The 18750-nt window shown below is 51.4% G+C and overlaps 1 long non-coding RNA gene across 1 annotated transcript; it reads right to left on the bottom strand.

The window, feature by feature from the left end:
- Positions 1 to 14035: 14035 nt before the first annotated feature.
- Positions 14036 to 17984, bottom strand: LOC115349692. Its single transcript, XR_003926193.2, has 2 exons — positions 17857 to 17984; positions 14036 to 14209 (listed from the first exon to the last, which is right to left on the bottom strand). It is a non-coding gene; the product is annotated as an uncharacterized LOC115349692 (long non-coding RNA).
- Positions 17985 to 18750: the final 766 nt, after the last annotated feature.

The following is an 18750-nucleotide window of genomic DNA, read 5'->3' on the forward strand; positions in this document are numbered from 1 at the left end:
GATGGCAAGAGCATATTGAAGCTCCTGATCTCATCAGGGGAAATGCTAGGCTCCAAATTAAATGCATTTACTGTTTCATGTACCCTCACTTACAATCGTTGTAATGAATCTGGGAATTAATTGTTTGCCCATTTAAAACAAGTCCCCTCTTGCACTGTGCAGTGCTCCCCTCCTCCCAGCCCTCTGTAATTTGATATTCCGGTTAGAAAACAAATTGGCATTCATTGGAAAATCAATCTTTTCATTGTTTAACTCTCATTTCTCCGGGGAACGTGTGGGAATGGAATTACATCCTCTGATATGAACCCTCTCTGAATGCCTAATTGCAGCTGGGGAGCAGAGAGGCTGCCCGCATCCCAGGAGCCGCCGGGACCCCGTGCCGGCAGCATCCATGGTGCTGCCTAAGGAGAAGCGCGGCATCAGTCCACGCTGGAGAATATGAGCCAGTTGCTTCGGTAATGAGCCCAATAATAGAGTCTGTCATTTATTAGGTGGGATAAAATGGAAAGTGCTTGTTACGGCGGGGGAGATGACAACAGTGTGAAGAAAAGCCTGAAGACACACCGTATTGTGTTTATTCAGGCTGAGGAGAGGAAGAACAAACAAAATATGTCCTTTCGCGCCAGTTTGAGAAGAGCTCGGCTCCTGCGCTTCCACGTCCCGACACGCCGCTGCTCCTGCAGCGCTGAGCCTCGGGCCACCAGGGTCCCCAGGGACAGGGGCTGGCAGGTCCCCAGGGTGCTCTCACAGCCTACGCCAGCCATCCCCTTTACACAAGGACAGAGCAGTACCCACTCAGGACTTTGCTTTTTCCTTGTAAGAGGGCACTTTCTAAGCATGCCAGGCAGCTGGCCTGGCAATGATGCTTGTGCTTCCCGTGGAGACACTTGCTGCTGAAATAAACTATTTTTATGGATAACGTTGGTTGTCTTTTACACTTACTGCAGGAAAATGAATAGCCACTTCTATGCAAAAAGGTTTTACTGCGATATCAGAAAGTGCTAATGAATATACAGAACCAAATTATATGGCATCCCATGAGTCAAAACTTCCGGACAGAGATTTACAGCAAAAAGAGTAGCAGGCAAAGATAAAAGCCTGCAACCAAAGTGGGTCATATCATTAATCAGGGACAATAAATTTCTGAAAAATTGAGCTGTCAGTCCCTTCCATCCGGATGCCCAGCTCCATTTCAAAGCTAAATAACTTGTAGTCGCCAAGAGTTAATGCAGCAGATAAAGCACCGCTGCAAAAGCAGCTTCTGCATTTGCAAGGGACGAGGTTTCCTCCGACCCACCCCATGCCGGCCAGGATATGCTGGGCAGGCGCTTTGGTGCATGGGAGCCCCCGGAGCATCACCGCCACTCCGGGCACGGGCAGCGGAGGGGCTCCCTGCCCACCTACAAACCACCCGCAAACTTCTGCCAGCAGCTTTCCCCCCACCAAAACGAAAGGTCCCATCACTTGGCCCCGGGGGACAACACCGCATTTGTCCATGAACCCGGGGCACAGTTCGTCCCCCAGCTGGGCTGTCGCTCGCTCGCTCGCTTTTCCTCTTACCCTCCCTCTCTCCGTTCACAAATTAGCAACAAACACATTCCAGGTTGTACTAATTAGTTGTCTGGAAGGTTTCAAGGGACCGTTTGGGCGAGCATATGCTGCCGCCGGGAGCTGGGTCCGCCAGGCTGCCTCCCCACCGCCGCCTGGCAGCCGCCCCACGGCCACCCCTCTGCCCACTGGTGTCCCCCCGGGGGGCACCTGCCCGACGCAGCGGGTCCACCTGCTCCTCCTTACGGCCCTGGCAGACCAGGAGGGAAGATTTAGGGTCCCCAAAGTTGGGGGTGCAAGGTGCGGTCACACTGCCGGCATCGTTTTCTGCATGGCGGGGGGGCTCCGGCTCCCCATAGCCAGCCTGCCCCTCACCCGTTTCGGCCCCAACGTGCGTTTGGCATCGGGGGCATCAGCGACGGTGCCGTGAAAGATGGCATGTCGCTCTCTGCAGCACCGTAATTGCATTCCCTCCCTTTTCTCGTATTCTCATTTAGCAACACTATATGAGCATCTTTGTCAAGCACATATTAGGAACCATTCTTCATAAAAAATTAAGGGCTATGGAAATAAAGTGACCTCTCCGAGGGCTTCAATTACACTGTAAGGTAATTGTGTCTTCCCCAGGCCTGCCATCACAGTGTTTGGGAGTCTTCAGCAACAATTTATGTATTTATTACAGTTTAAGTATCCTTAGCCCTCAGCTCTTTCCAGTAATGAAAATATATAGCGAAAAACCCGGCAAATACAGACTGAGCTGTGTGACGGCAATCTTCCCAGCCAGCACACCGCAGAGAGAAGTGGCAGTAACCCCCCTACACCCTCACAGGGGTACAAAGCTGCTCCCGTGTGCCAGGCCCCACGAGACCTCCACAGGGCATGTATAGGTGGCAGGACAAGGGGAAACCACGGCAAAGGGTTGGGACTAAAACCGTCCAGACTGGGACTGGTACCAGGGCAAGGCAGAAAGCCTTTCCCAGGGAAAAAAATACAGATTTATGATTGTTCTTGGCCCTAAAGGTTGGTTGGAATTGTGACAGAAAGGCAAAACAGGCTTTTTTTTTTTTTTTTCCTGCAAAGCCTTTTTTGGTGTGCAAACCTTTTTTTTTTTTTTTTTTTTTTTTTGCAGGGAGAAGCTACAGAGGCTGGAGACAGGCTCAGCTCGTTATGCATCAGGGGAGCAGCCCTGTGGCCAGGTGAGGCTGTCTCCAGCTATAAAGGGAGCGGGGCTGGGGCTTCTCTACCTGGGGGTTTGTCCAAGGCAGAGCTGGGACAGTGAGGCTTTACTTTACCTGTTGAGGTGCTGCAGCTGGGATGCAGGTGAACCCCAGCAGCCATGCTCTGACGCTGCTGTGCATTTCCATGTGAGCTGGTGGATCCAGCCAGGGCAGCCACTGTGAAAGGAGAAGAAATTCTGTAAGAAAACAAGGTAAACTGGGTCCTTCTCTGCCTTGAAGGGGTCTAAGCATGTTGGCAGGGAAAAGTAGCCTGAAGGGACCAGACTTTCTTTCCCCCTCAGCTCTGAGGAGCAGGTCCTCCTGGGCTGCTCAGCACAGTAGAAGTCTGTGCTGAAGATGCAACAGAAGAGCGAGCCTTGTAAGACACCATTAGAAAAAAGAAAGACAAAAAGCAAATTTTTTTTTCTTGTCAGAAAGACACCAAGTCCTACACCTTGGGTGAAGAAGAGATGATCTAACAAGAAAAAGATGTCACTAAATCCCTGAGCTATAAATCACTTCTTGCAGTCTTGCAGCAAAAATACTTAACAGCCATTCTGTACAGTATCAGTGCAGGAGCCCGTGTTGGGGACTGCAGCTGATCTAGGGTAAATGGGCAAACAGGGCCCAACCACTTGGTTTATACTTGTAGGAGAATTATACAGTAGCTGGGAAATATTTCCTGCCCCTGCTGTGTTACAGGCTAGTGTCACAAAGACAGTGCAATCAGCATTAGATGAGCCTGAAAGCCTCAAGGACTATCTGCCGGGGCACCCTGGAAGAAGGGTGTTGTAATAAAAAACCTTTTGATCATTCACGTGGCATCATCAGGCAATTTAGGGTTTTTTTTTTTTCAAATAAAAAGAAATAAGAAAAAAAAGTCTGCCGAGTTAAAGCAGAGATCCATGCCAGGTCCCAGCAACATCCCTCCTGCAGTGTCCGGATGGTGATGCTGTGCGGAAACCTCCACCAGGAATGTGGGTGAGCAGGGTGTCAGGAGAGTTTCCAAAGGGTTCAGATGGACATTGCCTGATCTAGAAACTGTTAAGCCTCATGCAAGAAGATGCTGTATTGCTGTAATGATTTAATTGCTAAAGAAGTGGTAATTGCTTAGGGAGTAGTGACAATGATCTGATTATAGTCAGTATGAGCAAACAGAGGGCAGCCCCAGCCAGTAACACAGCTACTAGATGTTTCAAAAGGGCTAAGATAAATCAGGGGAAATTACCAGCAAAACTGACTGGGTGGAAAATACAATAATTAAATGATTGTGAACGGAAAGTTAAAGACCTCTTTAAGAAGTGTTTAAGAAACAGTGAAGGAAACAATTTTGCCAGAAGTTTAGCCTGACAGCTGTTAAAAATAAGAAAACAATAGTTGGAAAACAAGGAAGGGAAAAGTGACTGTGAAGAAGATGCTATGAGAATCACAGGAAATTGGGATAAGAAGCAAAGTAATAGGAATTTTAAATGTTGTTATAGATGCCCCTGTTCCAAGGAGGAGAATGTAAACAGGGTTAGAAAAGAGAAAGCAGATCCTCCTGTGGGCAGGAAAGGTTCACAATTCAGAAGGGGCAGGCAGGTGTGATTGAAAGAAGGAGGGCAGGTGTTTATACCAGCTGAAGGTGATGGATGCTCTCTCTTCTCTTTGCACTAAAGAGGCATATTTTAAAGTTGGCTGACCTACCTAGCTGCCTCTCCGGAGCCTGCAGCATTGCCTGGGTGACTCCTGCCCGGTAGTTAGCAGCTGAACCAGACCAGAGCTGCCTTCCCCTGGCTGGAGCAGGTGAAAACGGATGGAAACCATGGGGCTGCGGACACCATCCAGGGATGGATGGCGATGGGGATTGTGCCCAAGCCACGATGATGCCACCACCCTCCTGCTCCCCGTGTCTTTTGCAGGGCTGATCTCCCATGGTAGTGATAAGGGCAGCCGTGTGCCCACCGCTCCCCAGTGCCCGCAGGCTGGGCGAGATGGCACCAAAAGCAGCGTGTCCAGCTGGAAGCTGAGAAGACCACACCAGCATCTGCATGCCGGCTCTTAGGTGCCAGGTATGGACTTGCTGGACCTGAGCTCAACTTCTGCTTGAAGGGTAAATGAGGAAGGCTTTTAGGTCAGGATTTGGGGTGCAATAGGCAACGTCTCCTTGGGGAAAGGCCAGCTGGTTCAGCTGAGCAGCAGCGTCCCTGCCTGGAGGGGCTGTTTGAGGAGCATCGCTGCTTGCCCACCCTTCTCCAGGCAGTTTTGCTCACCTGAGGAAAGCCACTGTTCTGGTAAATGACTGCTCAGTAGTTCACTGCCCTTTTCCCCATGGAAGCTTTCTGGAAGAAAGCACCACAGACACCCTCTGCCCTGATTTTCAGGTTCATCTAAGCATCAAAAAGCAGATCTGCCGCCTAGCCAGAGCGCAATTTGGAGAGCTGCCGGCACGGCTGAGGACATCACCTCCTAATTGCAGAGCAGAGTCACCTCCTGGGTTGCCTGCTCTGCCGTTGGACCAAAAAGACTTGATCATGTTTTACTTTGGTTTAAATCTTTCCATTTTGATCCCAAGGAGAGCAGCCGGGAGTTAATGAGCGGCATCTCTTTTCCTGAACCCTGCCAGTGCCACAGTGGTGAAGGTGTAATTATCAAGAGCTGGACACTAACCCACATACAAGCCTAGTCTCCCTGCTTTTCATTCCCTTGTTTTTATTGATCCCTTTTATTTTTTATTTTTAACTTGTTCTTGCTTCCTCTTTTTAAAGACGTCTAAATTTATGGCCAGCTCAGAGGGAGCACTGCTGTTGTAACGAAAAAATATAGCGGTTTGGTGCTGTAACTTTCTGGCTGTTTTCTTGGGCCCTCGTTACGTTTGTTTTCATCTGAACACCATTTCTGTGTAACAGTTGCAAACAATATTGTATTAGCCTTAATTTTGACCTTGCTGCAATTTCTACCAGAAAATTGTTTCGGCTCTGAAATGGCCAGATTTACTCTTCAGGCCAATGAAAATAAGTCTGCAAGGTTGAAAAGAAGATGTCAGAAGCAGGCACTAAAGATCACTTTAAATGATAACAGTTGTACTTGAAGCAAAAATAATATACAAAGCTTTCATCTAGCAATTTTCATCCTTGGACAGCAAAGTGCTTTACAGCCCAGCTCACTGTCAGCAGCACTGTTTTTAAAGGTGAGCAGAAATATGGCTTTTGCTTGCTTTGCTGTGTTCCTTTACCTGAAACCAGCTTGTTAATCTGAGACTTGCTGGCTCTCCTGTTCCCCAGGACATGCTCGTGCCTACCTGGCTGAGCAAAGATATTCGCAGCAACCGCCCCGCAGGACCTGGCACTGAGGCCAAGAAGAGGTTTGCTCTTGCCTGATTAGCTGAATCCTCCTTTTTTGGTTTTGGGGTTTGGGGTTTTTTTTCCCATTGAATATAGAGAGTTGGCTTTAGTCTGGGGTGGGGGTAACGCAGCTGCTTGGCTTTTGCGCCCTGTTGGCTTGTCCTCATGCTGCAGAGGTGGCTGGAGCTGAGATCTTGCTACTCCACCGAAACATGTCTCGTATCCCCTGGCTGTCTGACTGTACCTGGGGGACTGAGCACCATGGCACGGTCTGAGCCTAACCTTGGCCCAGGACAGGGCAAACCCAGGCGATGATGCAAACACATTCTGAATGTCCCCAAACTCATCAGAACAGCTCTATGTATAAAGAAGATGTATCCCGCAAGAGCAAGTACCATGACTGGCATAGACACCCGAGACTGGCTTCAACCCTGGGTTGGGCATCCCTCAGTTGCCATCACGTCTGAAGGCAAAACGCTTCTCCCTGTATTGAATGGGGCAGTGCCAACCTGCTGATGGGGACTGAAATAAGAGTCAAAATGGCAACCTCCTGCTCACTAGGACTTTGTTTTGGGGGGCATGGGGTGCCGTGGGGCCTTGCTACAACTCCCCATGCAACACCCCAGAATGCTTCATCTCTGTGGGTGAATGTGGTTTGTTAAATAAACCTTAGTGTCTCACATTAATAGTTCTGGAAAGCCTATTTCTTGCCTTTGTGTCCCCGGGGCTGAGGACTAATTGGGATAAAACACTCATTCCGCAGGCTGAGTTAAAGAAGCCACTGCTGGGAGGTCTCCATTGCCCCAGGAGTGGCTGCTCTTCACCCCAGAAACGCAGGCTGCAAAATGCAGGTGCCTTTGAAGGTCTGACGCCTGGAGAAACACGGGCAGGGCACAGCCCTGCCACGCTGCCCACCAGCTCCTACCTCCGCATGTAGGTGGAGGGTCCCATGGGGGACAGCGGGGACCCTCCTCACCCCACGGCTTGGCTAGGCAGCTGCACAGGGCGCGTGGTGCCTGGGAGGCACCCACACCAAATGCCTGGCTGCCTGCTGGGGAGACAAAGCTTGCTGCCTGCCCCGTGGCTATCGGGTACTTTCTCCCTGTTTCTGAGCTGAACTGTGTGCTCGTTTTCATCGAGTGGTTTTCCTAAGCGCTGCTGAAAGCCGCTGGGATTTTCCCGAGCGGAGCGCTGCCCGATGGCACCCTGCCACCTGCCCACTGGTTTTTCTCATCCCTGCCTCACACCCTTTCTGTGGAGAAAAGTATCTGAGCAAGCCCTGAGATGCACCAGAAATGCCCACTGAAATAGCTGCAAAGGGTCTTTGTTTAATCCTGTCAGCTGGCCAAGAAGCAAGAGGTTGCATCTCTGGCTGGGCTTTGCCTTTGCACCTCCTTACTGCTATGGAAATGCTGGCACCGCAGAGTTAGCTGCCGGGTAAAGCTCAGCAAGGAAATCGTTTCTGCAGGAAGTTTAATTGCAGCCATTAAGCCTCTAATCTAACCATGGTTTGGATCTCTAAATGGCGATGTCGTCCCTGAAATACAGGCATACATCCACATACCTGCTCACTGCTTGTTTAGCATTGTGTTTATGGCTACTTTTAGTGAACCAGAAGAAGGTAGTTACACACTTGTTTGGCCATAAAATTAATTTTTAAAAAATAAATAACACCTCCCCCCCCGCCAAAAGCAAACCTATCCATCCTTGAAAAATAACCCCCCCCCCAGCTCACAGTTCCACTGACCATGAGAGCCATTTGTGGCTGGCTGCCTCTGCCTGGTTTTCTGCTGTCAAGGCAACATCACCCGAGCCCACACGGGACATGGGGGACCCCCCACCCCACCGGCTCCCCCCCCCTCCCTGCTGCTGCAGCCGAGTCCTGGCCCAGCCCAGGGCCGGAGCCGCTCTGCAGGGTGTACAGGGATGCGCAGGTGAGAGGGAAAAGCCCGTCGGTGTACGGTGCTCTGCTCTCTCTAAGAAGTAGCGCAGACCAGCCTAGCCTGCCCGAACTGCTCCCCTTCTTGTGCTTGTGACAGTGACTTCACCTGCTTGGCCCATCACGCCATGTGCGGTCCCTCCAACACGCTCACCGCAGTTACCAGTCCTAAAGCTGGGGATGAACACATGCTCTAGACCTTAATAGTAATGGGATGCATTGCATGGTGATAAAACAGGAGGACCAGTGTGGCTCAACTGGTGGGGCTGCGGAAGAAGATGATGGTGACCAGCACGGGCTCATTCACCAATGGAGGCTGCTGGTATGACTGCACTGCAAGTCAGTCCCTTCCTCTGGCTCCTTGTGGTCTTCAGCAGGAAGGAAAAGCCCAGGAGATCCCAGCAGAGCCCTCTGGAGCTGTGTGACAGGCATGAAGCCTCCTACGGGGATGGACAGCTGCCAGAGACCCACCAGCTTCCCAGCCCACGTTACAACCAGGGTTCAGGACTCAGCTGTAAAGCAGAAAGAGCTTTTATTTTTGTCCAGAAAAGAGTTGCTTAAAAGTTATAGCCAAACAAACACAAAGTGAGATACCCCCCCCCCCAAAAGCAGCTTTAAATAGAGACTTCATTTCATCTGGATGTCTCATTCCAGTAAAATCTTATCTGCAAGTTTCAGGGCTGCCTGGGAAATCTTGCTGCCTCACCAGGGAAAAGGATATTTAAAAAGGATTAAATCTGACAGTCTTATACCAAAAGTGGATTTTTAAGACATAAGCAAAGATTCAAGAGGAAAAGGTTAGTGGGCTGTTGAAAACACAACTGCATTTAGGCTAATAAAGCTTAATTTCTAGTTAGATATTAACGGACTGAATGTGATGAGCCATGCTGACTGCTGGGCTCAGGTACTAATGAAGGCAGGAAGATGCTGTGGCGGTGATGGGAAGGGAGGGGAGCCAGAGCCCCCCCCTTCAGCACAGACTCCCACCAGGCCGCTCACCCACCCACCACCCCCCCAAAGGCTGCTGAGGTCCTGGGTGAGCAGCAAGCACATTACGGGGCAAACAACAGCAGGGTCATGAAAGCAGGCGTTAAGGAAGGGTTGGTTGGTGTCACGACCCAGACTGGACAGACCAGGGAGCTGTGTTTAATTCGAAATTCCCTTGGGCTAAATTAAGGTGAAATGACACCAAACGATCAGTTAAAGATTTTATTCATTACAGAAGCAAACTGAACTGGGGAGGCATGGTAGTAGGTGGCAGGGTTTCTCACAACAGGAGTTGGGATAAGACTACTTCTGTAAACCGTGTAACCATATACATCAATTCAGGGAATAAGGAGATCCCTCCCATTGACTCATGAGGTTCAGAGCAGACCCCCTTGCTTTCCAGACTCCTCCTCAGAGAAGGGCCCAGGGGCGGCTGGATCCACTCTTAGTCTCAGACTTGGTCGATGGTTTATATCTTGAAACGGATGAGGCGTAGGGACTGTGGAAAAGGAAAAGGAAAGAGAGAAGAAGATAGAGAGAGAAAAAGGAAGAGAAAAAGATTTCACCGGTCCTGGGTCCAGCGTTGGTTCAGCCAGGTGAAGGGTCCAGTCAGCCGAGGGGTCCAGTCCCCGTGGGCTTGCGTGCCTGGGGCTTCAGTTTGTGTCCTTTTATCATCCTTGCTCCTCCTTCGGGTGGACACCCAAACTCGTCAGGTTAATGACCAGTTTGTGAGCCTTTGGGCTTGGGGGTCGTTTGTGGAGTAACTTCTTCCCTGCAGACGTGGCCGTTGTTCGATCTTTGTATCAGAACAGCTTACCAGAACAGGGAGCTGCGCACCCTCCAGCACGCCCTCCCCCTCCTGTTGCTGATGTCTGAGCTGATGGGCTTTTCACCTTGGTTCCTTGCTGTGCAGGCTTTGTCTTTAAGCAGAACTTGCCCCACCACAGTGTTTGAGATGATAGTAACTCTTTCAGTCTCTCACAGCTGGTATATTTAGACCCCCAGAGGCAAGAGAAGATTTGACCTGAATTTAAAGTATATTAGACATCAAAGAGCCCCCTTCTCCTTCTAGGTGGGAGGTCTTGCTTTTTGCCCCATCCCACAGGAAAACTCGTGCATCAGTTAGGGCTCAGCTCACCCTACAGCTATGGAGTAATTCAAATCAATCAAACACATTGGCTCCTTAGCCATTGAGGCTTGCTCCAATTAGTTTCAGCTTTAAAACAAAGCAAGTAAGATATAAATTCTGTTTCACAAAGCTCCCGTCTATATTTCTCCCCAAATATTGAAATGACATTTCTGCCTACTGAAAATAGGACCTTGGAAAAGATTCTCTGGATAGTTCATTTGCTGGAAAAAGAATTGACAGCCCAATTAATCTCGCAGCCTGCGACTTTTAAACCAGGGCTGTCAGTGTAGGCTCTCTGGGATGAGAGCAAGAGAGGCTGGATAAATATCACAAGATGCTGCTGTCCCAGAGACATTAAGCCTCTCCCCGGTGCCTTGCACCATGTCCCGGCCTGCCCACCAGACGGGCATACTGGTATAGACCAGATGGCATAACTGCCCGGGCATCTGTGGGCTGCCCCGAGCTCAGATCCGGATCCGTGTCCCTTTGTGCACAGCTGGCATGGACACGGCTGATGGGACGGGGACCAGTGTCCCTGACCCAAATCTGCTCCTAGTTCATCCAGCACAGTGCAGCCACCAGGCTGGGGGAAACACTGGCGGCGAGCCGAGCCGAGCCGAGCCGTGCCATACCATGCTGCCAGAGGCACCAGTGCTGTTGGTCAAAGCTGCTGTCCCACACAGGGCGCCCACAGCCAGCACAGAAAAGGCCCCCAAAAAGGAAACGCTTTGCCTCCCATTTTCCTTTCCAGCTAACGATCTCCCTATGCGATCGCTCCTCCCCTTCACAACCGATGCTCTCCAGACATTCACCTCTTGTTTCCACCGCGGAGGAGCCCGTGGCTGGGCAATTTGTGCATGGTGAACTCCTTACCCCAGCCCTCCGTTGGCTGCAAACACAGACGTCCCTTGCAAAATAACTCTACATGCGCTTGTGAAAGGGCAGCCGCCACTGCGCAGCTCAGCCCCACCGAACAAGCCCACCAAACCGCTGGGCACGGCAGCTGCAGCTCTCCAAGGCCGGGTCTCCATCACACGTCTGCCCCCCCAAGCCTGGATTTAGGGGCGCAGGTCACACCGCCGCGCCTGGCACCGTGTCAGCCGTGCTTTAGGGAGGTGTGGGCAGAGGGAGGCGGTGATGGCTTTGCAGGCAGCTGGACGTGTCTGCGACCTTACTGGGTACAAACCATCCCCGCACTTCCCACGCACATGATAGAATCAGCCTTTCAGTCCTTTTTAGAGCGTTAATTACCTTGTTCCTCATTTTTATTATTATTATTCTCTTCTCTACAGGTATAGAAACACCTCGGGCTATCAGGTACTGTTGTAGCAACAGCTTAAAGCCTCTCAGACTCCTGCACGTGATCTTTGCCATGCAAAAGGCCTCAGCTGGGTATCAATTTCCTTGGCTCCATCTCCAAGTGCCAGAAGAAACAGCAGCACTTTCATGCCGTTTTGTTCTTGCTGTTATCTCCTGATCCGCAGATTGAATACATCATCCTGTCTTCTCCTAGCCTTGATCCCGAGGCTGGATTAATGGGATTAACTTCCAGTTTTCCTTACAACCTTTCTTCCAAGAGCTGACTTAAATAAGATGCAGGGATGTCCCTCAGCATCCTGCGCGTCCCCTTGCATCCTTCCCTGGCAGCAGTTTCTGGGCCAGAAGATGCCGAAGAGGACAGGATGGTCCAAAACCCAATGGCATAAATGCTGCTGAGGCAGGATTGCTGTGACCTGAGCCATGCCAAGTGCCATCGAGAGCCTGGCGGCAATTCCTGGGAGCTGCCTCCTGCCCCTCCTCGCTGCTCTCAGCCTGTTTCTAAATTCACCGGGAAACGGAGCAGCTCATTCCAATGCAGACCAAAAATTCCCACCGCGGCCCACACCGCAAACAAGTTAGACCTCTGCACTGCCCCTAACGCACAGGAAAATTGCTTTTCGACTCTGCGCTAACAAAAAGCAGCCGTGCATCACTTACCAATATCGAGTCCGTTTATAAAAACATGTTTTTGCTCCGCTCTAATTGCTTCAAATGAAGCAATTGCATTATGCTCCCTCCCTTCGTTGTACCTCGCCGACAGACGCTCTCCACCAGCTCGCTAAGTTTGCCCTCAACATGAATTAGATCTCAATGCTCAGGCAGTGGAAAAGTGGCCGCCCTGCCCGTCATACCTTGCTGGGATGCAAACAGGCTCTCACAGGTTTCCCAAACTCCTAATGCAGGCTGGCAGCAGGGGATCAGGAACCGAGCAGGCTGGGCAGAGCTCCTCTTCCAGCTTCACCAAGGGGGTTAATTCACGCAAGAGATAGACCGGGCAGACCTTCTCTGTGAAGCAGGGATGCAGCCACGCTCCTTTGCTCACTCTCTGCTCCTAACCGGGGCTTTTGGTGCTGTTTCTGCATCCTGAGGCTCAGCCTGGCTCTGCTCCCATCCCGGCAGGTTTCCAGGTACCCGGGGGATACTGGAGTCTTGCAAACTCCGGACAGAAGGCGTCACTTCAGTGCTAACCTAGCACTTAGGGTGAAAAGCAGAATAAATAGCCTTATTGAGCTGGCACACTTAAATATGATACAAGTTAGGCCATAACTCACCTGACCTTGTATTTCACATCATTTCTAATGACATTTGTCATTAATAAGCAGCTTGTCACTTCCCCCTGCTCTCCGGCTGGCGCTGCAGAGCATAGGGCGTCCCTCCTGCAGGCATTTACACCTGGGAGACGCTCCCCTTCCGTGGGCAATGGCACTGCTCTGGGTTTATTCCCTCTCCTGCCATAATTTTCCCCGTGCAACATTTAGCAGCTAACAAAGGACACAGGACCGAAGGGACTGGGACCCTTCTGCTTTGGGATGGCCATGTGCCACCAAGTCCGGGCCAACAAGCAGAGGGACTCACAGCTTCTCCAGGGACAGCACCACCGGGGATGGAGCGGGAATGTCGGCTCCTCGCCGCCCGGAGCTGAGCCGCCCTGGGCTTTGCCGCGGAAAAGCGGTGCGAAGGGGCACAAGGGCTGCAGCACTGGCAGGGTCGGCACTGCTGGTGCGATGGCTCGGAAACCTCCGGGCTCTGGCTTGGGACTGGTTGCTCTCCCGCGTTCCCCATGCCACAGCTCCTGGGCGCACACACAATCCTCCCGCCTGCCTCGGGAATCTGGCCATTGCCATGGAAACGGCGGTGACATCAGGCACTGCTAACGTTACTCCAATGACTAATTGCGTTACGAACGGCAAGCCAAATTCCTGAAACAATTCCCAGGCCCCAGAGATCTGTACCTAACATCCCAGGCAGCTGCCAAAATGCATCCTTCACCTGCAGGGATGCCAGGCAGGGCTGGAGGAGGACAGCTGGGGACCCTCGCCCCAGGCTTGGATGAGGGGCTCTTTAGGCTCCAGCCCACTCTTACTTTGAATCCTAATTTTCTGAGGCTCCTCAAGAGCTGTTTTGTACCTGTTTAAGCTGCCCAGGTAGTGCCTCGAGGGCTGCTCTCGCTGGCACCTTGCTGCAGCGGGGCTGGTGCCACCATCGCTGCCCGGTGTGCAGGAGGAGATGCTGCACAGCCAGGACGGGAGCCCAGACACGGTGACCATGGACTGGCAGCACCCGCCTCCGCACAAACAGAGCCAGGCTTCTTTACTTCCCCCCCAGCTTTGTTAAATTTAGCAATTTCCCCAAAATCTTTAAGGGCAGCCTGGCCACCTTCCACCCTGTTGCTGCAGCAGGGAGGAGCATCGTACCCAGAGCCATCCTACAGCACAGTGAGTGTCTGGGCTGGGGCTTGCTGGTAGTCCCCTCAGTACATAATTTCAGAGATTTCATCAGACTTCAGAAAAAGGAAAAACTCTGGGGAGAAGGCACTTTGCCACAACAGCTGATGTGAAAGGCAGTCATGGGGTTAGCTATTCAACTGCTTTGCTTTTAATTGACAGATACCATAAAAAAGGCCCCAGTCAGAGGCAACTCACGGGATGGGACGATGAAACTCTTGCTCACAGCAGACAGCAGCCATGTGCAGGGCTGACTGCTTGTGGACTTCTTTTCTCAGTAATCTGCTGGATCCTGGAGCCATCTGAAAAAAAACAGCCCTGCTTGTTTATTCATTTATATATTTTAAATCCCTTCTTTAAGATAACATGATAGCTTATTGCATCAGCAATTTATAACTCCTGGCTCCCTACAGCATCCTAGCTGTTTATGGCTCTGTATTATTTACTGCCTGACACTGAAATAAGAAACATTATGAAAATAGGTTAAGGAATTATTCACCCGCTCCAGATGCAGCCTGAAATGCACCGGTGTTCACATCCCTCTAATGTATTTAACCCTCCATCGCCCAACCTGCAGGCAGGGCAGTAGCGGTTCCTTTCTCCCGCCAGCCTGCACGCTCCCGTCGTATCCTCCTCCAGGCCCTCAAGGACAGCGGGAGCAGGCGCTGTGCGTAATCATGTTAGTTAGTGGAAGACACTGATTTCACCCTTGCGCCACTCTAGGAAGCATTAATTACAGCAGAAGGCACCGCTAACGCAGAGGCATTTCTCCCTGTGCCTGAGACCTTGGTGAAGTCCAGCCACTGGGGAGGACGGGTGGTACGCCAGTATTTAGGAATTATCGCGGTACGTTCTTAAAGGGCTCCGCGAATACATTTAGCACAGCAGCTCTACTCATAAATCCCCACCCATCGCAAAATGTTAGTCCCTCCTAGAGTGGTGTCCTTTAAGTTAAGGCCAGACCGGTCATTTTTTTCACCAACAAATAAAAAAATTTATTATTTCACTTTGTTGTCGGTGGTGGTTTTTTTCCTACACAAAAGTGCACTTTCCCACACTGGACAGGAACACGGGTTTCCCCGCGGGCTGCCGGGGGCTCGGGATGCAGCCCAGGCTAACCGAACCGGCTGCGGCCAACGGTGGCAGGGAGCCTGCATCAGCTCTTCCCCATTAATAGGCTCATTTAGGCAGCAGTCCCCCGCAGCGCCCATTAACACACATGAGAGAGTGCCCGGAGGTGAGAGCTTCACTAATCAAATGTGCTATTAAGATCCTAATCCATTTCATTAGCCCGTTTCATTTGACACTTAGTGAGGCTCTGAGATGCTCTGTGTAACGGGGACCAAGGCACACGGCCTGTCCTGGGGAAAAATAATCCTTTTCATTAGACCCGTAATTCCCTTTTATCCTTTATTAGTTTATTTCTAAAGCCAAAGGGCACTGGGGATGTGCAGCTCTGGCAGAGATGCCATGGATTTTCCCTTCACGTGTGTGTGTCACCACGCGGAGTGTAAGACAGGGAGGGATGCGCAGACAGCAGCAATACCTGTGTGGTGTTTGTCCCCGCCACCCCCCCCCCCCAAAAAAAGCCATAGGCCACCTGATTATTTGATTACATATTACATACTACTGGATCATATTTTGAGGATGTTATCTAGAAGACCCTCCACTGAATATTTTGGAGACTGAAATGATTTAAATACTTCAGCCCCATCTGAAATAATTTCTGATTTCTTTCTTCCTTTGATTGGTAGCCACGTGAGATGGTCTCAAAGGTCAGCAGAGAGGTGGGATGCAGAATTAAATACAGATTGTTCAGGAGGCTGATAAACCGGGGAGCTAAACTTGCACCAATGCGTTAGGCAGATCAGCTGACACCACTTAATTTTCAGTACACATTCTGTATCACCTCTTCAAAACAAATGAACATGATGATGCGTGACTCCGCCTGGGAACCGTACACGACCATGGGGATTTTGTGCGTGGGGAAAGGTCTTAAGTTATCAGATAAACAGGTCTTAAGTTATCAAATAAGCATTCCTAAATATGTGGACTTCCCACACAGAAACACACTTGAAACTGCATTAAACCTTCATGCTAGTAAAGAAATATTTTATGAAATAATAATTTTGTGAATATAAGATTCACCTCAAGGACTAGCTTGTGGCAGTTCTTCAGTAACAGCTGGGGAAAAGACCTACATCTCACTGAAACGCTCCCACTGAGCAAAGCTGAAATGTTTCAACCACAGGTTTAGCAAGCTGCTACCTGAAAGTAACCTTCTCCCCGGGTGTCTGAGGGTTATTTGGGAGCAGCCCCATGTGCCAGCAAGCCTTCCAGGCCACCGCGCTCACCCCTGAGGGTCGCTGCCAGCTGCTACCTGGCAGGAGAGGGGACGAGCTGGCCACAGCCAGGCTGGGCAGCAGCTCGGTCCTCACTGGGTCGGGCTGGTAGAGCATGAAGCAGGTGGGTGCAAGCCCAGGAGCACCCTGTACCATTCTCCCCTGGCCACATAGCCCCACTAGCAGAAACCCCAGGTCCGGCCGGCTTCACCTTGCTCAAGAACATATCATTGCCCTGGGTCCAGGACAGCAGCACGCACCTCGGTTTCCGTTCCCCAAGCAACGTGCGAAAGCAGAGGAGGTGCATGGTGATGTCCTCCTGGCTTCTCGCTGGGGTTGCTACTTGAACATGGGGAAAGGGGGAGAGGCCCTGTCGCCACAGCCAGAGGTGGCAATGGAGGGGATGAGTGGCAGACAGAGCATCTCTTACAGCGGGACTCTTAGGGGGACTTGGGCCCTTTTGATAATTTGTTAGCATACAGAGTCCCTGCAGCCAAAACAGAAAATCCCTGTTTCTTCCTCAGTTCTAACCCATTTCTTTTGAGACAAACAATTTCCGAGCAATTGATGCAAAAAAAATATTTTAAAAAGCATCTTTGCCCTTAGAAATCCAATCCCATCTGCTCCCTCAGCATTGCCTGGGGCATTTGCCTCCCCCTGAGCAGCCAGCGGAGGAAAGGCAGCTCCCACCCGCGCTCGCCGGGACCCCCGGGCTGCCGCTTCAAAGCGCTCCGGGGGTGGGGGGGGGTCCCGGGAAGGCGGCTCCACCACGGGCACCGTGATGCTCCGTAGGGTGCCCGCCAGAAAAAAAACGAAGCTCAAAGCTGTGTGCCACATTGCTGTGCTTGGAAAAATGGTGCTGAGAGAGGGGAGCGATAGGCAGCGCTGCTGGTGGGGAGGGCAGCTGGGTGGCAGGGAGCTGCCGGGGGGGCTCCAGACCCACCAGTGCTGCCCTTGGCGATACAGCCCAGGGCATGGCTAGCTGGGGCTCGTGTTCAAGAGCAGCAGCAACGTAGGCGGTAACGCTGAGCTGTAGCTGAAACTGGAGGGAATATCCCCATCGGCTCCCTCAGCGCAGGCTCGGAGCACCCCACATCAGCTACTCATGGCACGACTGTGTTAAGCGCCGCCATGGCAGCACCAGGAACCTTCAGCCCCAGGTTTTCTCTTCAAGTGTAGAAGAGACACATCTTTTTTTTTAAAACGCACCATCATCTCCAAACAAAACTAAACACAGGCAAGCAAAAAAATCCGTGCTCAGCAGTGAGACTATAAATCACTCCCTTTCCTGTCCCTGCTGGCCACAGAGGCTGGAGCGTGGCCGTGGCTGGTGGGCAGAGGCACACCCTTGCAGAAAGCATGCTCTCCAACCCCCTGGGCTCTGCAGTTTTCTCCCTGGGAAGTTTCACAGCCCTGCGAGCCCGTCCCCGTCCCCACCGCAGCTCCCAGGGGAGCAGCAGAGCTGCGCACCCCCACGGCAGGACTGGCCGCAGCGGCACGTCCCCGCAGCACCCTCGCGGCGATAGCAGCTCGGGGCGATGCTGTCCCTCCCCGCTGCAGTCCTGCGCTTCCCATCCTACAGCCCCCTCTTTCCCCACAGCACTTACGGCCCAAATCACGGCCATCTGGTTTTCCGCGGGAACGCAGGTTTGTGCCCTTCCCGTGCCGTGAGTCGCTCTCCCCCGTGCCCGGCCACGGCCACGCAACGGAGGCGCAGAGCCTGAGCGCGTCAATGAAAAGCTCTTCTTGACTTAGTGATATGAATTACGGCGTGATATAAAGGCCTATTAAAGGCTGCTTTCTAGAACAAATGCTGCCCCCGTGGCTAATCAGCAGAGTATTTCCTTCATTGAGAGACAAAATTAATATCGTTGTTTGGCAGATGCAACGATGCCAAGTAAATAACTTGCAATCGAGCTTTATTGTTATGATGCCTTTTGTTGCTGGTCTTGGCCTCGAGAGGGTGGCAATGAAAAAGGGAGAATACAAATGGAAACCTGTAAGAACCTGAAATAAATGCGTGTCCTGAAACTGCGGGGAGCCAGAGATTAATAGGGGACGTCAATGTGCACGGCGCAGCCTGGCCACGCTGCCCCGTCCCCCGCCGTGGTACCCAGCAGGCAGGGGGACGGGCACGCAGCCTTGGGCAGGACATCTCCCCCAGCCCTGCAGGCTGGACCCTTGGCTGTGGGCTTTACAGTGTATTTTCATTTTTAAAAGAGATTTGTAAAGAGAGAAGACACTATGTCAGCACCATGAAAGCTGGCGTTAATCAAGGGTGATAGCGTGGTCTCCTCACGGGTGGTTAGCATTGGAAAATACATATTAGCATTTTTAATATTAATCAGTATAAGGAGGAAAAATCCTTTAAAAAAAGCTAATTGGAAAGCTCATTTACTTAGAGGATCAGAATGAATTAATATCACGTCTCAGGGCCGGGAAGCATTCACACAGAGTAAACTTCCCCAGGCTTGCAGCTCGTCCGCACCTCACGCATCCAG

This window comes from Aquila chrysaetos, chromosome 12, assembly GCF_900496995.4.
Source record: "Aquila chrysaetos chrysaetos chromosome 12, bAquChr1.4, whole genome shotgun sequence".
Classification (NCBI taxonomy): Eukaryota; Metazoa; Chordata; class Aves; order Accipitriformes; family Accipitridae; genus Aquila; species Aquila chrysaetos.